Genomic DNA, 2500 nt, shown 5'->3' on the forward strand with positions numbered 1-2500 from the left:
AGGTTGAATTGTGTTGTGAGGGGAGGCAGAGAGAAAGCGGGTGGGAGGGAGGGAGAGAGAGAAAGAAAGCCAGAGAGAGAGATAGGGAGGGAGGGAGGGAGAGGAAGAAAAGAGAGAGAAAGAGGGAGCGAGGGAGGAAAAAAGGAGAGAAAGGGAGGGAAGAGAGAAACAGACACAGTGAGTGTAGGATTAAGGGTATGAGGGAGAGAGGGAGGAAGAGATATGGAGGCACAGAGACAAAGGGAGAGAGAGAGAGAGAAGAGAGAGAGAGAGAGAGAGAGAGAGAGAGAGAGAGAGAGAGTGTGCAACAGAGCAGAGGTACTGAGGCATGGAGGGAGATGAAAAAGGCCCAAAAGTGGCCAGGCTCGGTGGGAAGTTCTCCGCTATTGTCCACAGCAGCCACAGGCCCCCTGGAGGGAGCAGAGTGAGCGCCCCCACTCACCACAACAGTCCCTCTCACAGGCCAGCGCGCGCGCACACACACACACACACACCCCTCCCCACTCACCACAACAGCCCCTCTTCACAGCCCAGCACAGCACAGGGGCACCCGTCTGGCACACACACACCGCCAGCCCCGCACACATTCCACAGGAATATTTAACACACTCCGCCTCTGATTTATACACTCGAACAAAAACACACACACACACACACACACACACACACACACACACACACACACACACACACACACACACACACACACACACACACACACACACACACACACACACACACACACACACACACACACACACACACACACACACACACACACACACACACACACACACACACACACACACACACACACACACACACACACACACACACACACACACACACACACACACACACACACACACACACACATCTGGCTCCTTTACAGCTTTGAAGGAACGTGTTCCAGATGTGATAGATCACAGCGCTGGCTGCCGGCGGGAGGAGCAGGAATATTCCGGACTGACGTTGAGCAGATGGGGGGGGGGACCTCTGGGGGTCAGGGACATAAAGGCCATCTCGGATGATCCAGCGCTGATATTATGACTATCGGATAACAAAGCCAATATGCGACCCTGGCCACGGGCCAAACGACGGGCCGTCCCGGAGACGGACCATTGCATCCTGGGAGTTGTAGTTCAGTGAGATCTCCAACAGAGGCCTAGCTCCAACAGGGGCCGCACAGGAGCCTACCTGACCACATAATGGCGGATTAATGGCCATCTCTTTCCTCTGAAGAATAAAAGAGCGCCGGGTCGCGCCAGGACAGATAAAAAAGCTGCCGCATGTGCAGGGTCAGTGTAAATATACAGCGCCCGGGATTCTTGGCAGGTCTGTGTATATTTAGCCATCAGGCTCCGAGTTGGACAGCAAATTCCACAAAAGGTCATATGCAATGCAGTATAAAAAAAGAGGGAGACAGAAGAGAGACAGAGACAGAGAGAGAGAGAGAGAGAGAGAGAGAGAGAGAGAGAGAGAGAGAGAAAAGGCCACATCTACGCATTCAAATGCTATGGCATACCTCCACCAGCCCGCACCCCCCAACACAAGACATCCAGTGGCTGGAAAACTCCAGCCTAAACACTCTTCCCTCTCCTCTGCTCGTCTCCCTGTAAATCTCTCTCTGGGCGCGACGCGACGCGGCGGGGCCTATTATGTGGGAGACGAGCTGAGCTGATTTAGCAATAGATGATTGGGCTGGATGGGCCAAACAGGAAGGGAAGGCATTGTCTTACGGAGCCTGGCGCGCTCTGCTCTGCTCTGCTCCGCTCGGCGCTGCTCGGCGGGCTGACAGGGCGGAATCTATTCTGGGTCCCCGGCTCTCTCCCGGCGCTGGACGCCCGTTTGGGGATATTTATATCCGCCCGAGAGCTCAGTCGACTTGGATGACATCTCTAATGCGGGATACATCCGGCTCTACTCAGACCGAGGGGGGCGTGTGTTTGTGTGTGTGTATTTGTGTGTGTGTGTGTGTGTGTGTGTGTGTGTGTGTGTGTGTGTGTGTGTGTGTGTGTGTGTGTGTGTGTGTGTGTGTGTGTGTGTGTGTGTGTGTGTGTGTGTGTGTGTGTGTGTGTGTGTGTGTGTGTGTGTGTGTGTGTGTGTGTGTGTGTGTGTGTGTGCATGAGTGGAGCGAGATAGGGAAAGCCTTTGCATGTAGTCAGAAGAGCTTTGTGGTGCGTTCGGGTCGCTTAAACGGGGCTGTCGTTGAAAGCCGTGGGTGGCGGTAAGAAAGCCCACGGCCAGGCGGGCGGCGAGTGGGTGGTTGGTGGCTGCTGGTGGTTGTGTCGGGCGAGGCGAGGCAAGCCAGGACCGGCACACAATTAGCACTCAGCGTCTCCCTCCGACGCCAAAGCAAAGAGAACATCACACACTCGTCTCAAGTCTCAACACAATCACACGTCATAAAAAAACACTCACACACATACTTATTATACGCCCTTTCTCTGTCTGTCTCTCTCCTTCATGCGTACACACACATGAACACGCACGCGCACAA

At 54.3% G+C, this 2500-nt stretch overlaps 1 protein-coding gene across 1 annotated transcript in view; it reads right to left on the minus strand.

Moving 5' to 3' along the window:
* plxna1b (plexin A1b) overlaps nt 1–2500 on the minus strand; it is a 198971-nt gene that overhangs the window by 114975 nt on the left and 81496 nt on the right.

Source organism: Sardina pilchardus, chromosome 9, assembly GCF_963854185.1.
Source record: "Sardina pilchardus chromosome 9, fSarPil1.1, whole genome shotgun sequence".
Classification (NCBI taxonomy): Eukaryota; Metazoa; Chordata; class Actinopteri; order Clupeiformes; family Clupeidae; genus Sardina; species Sardina pilchardus.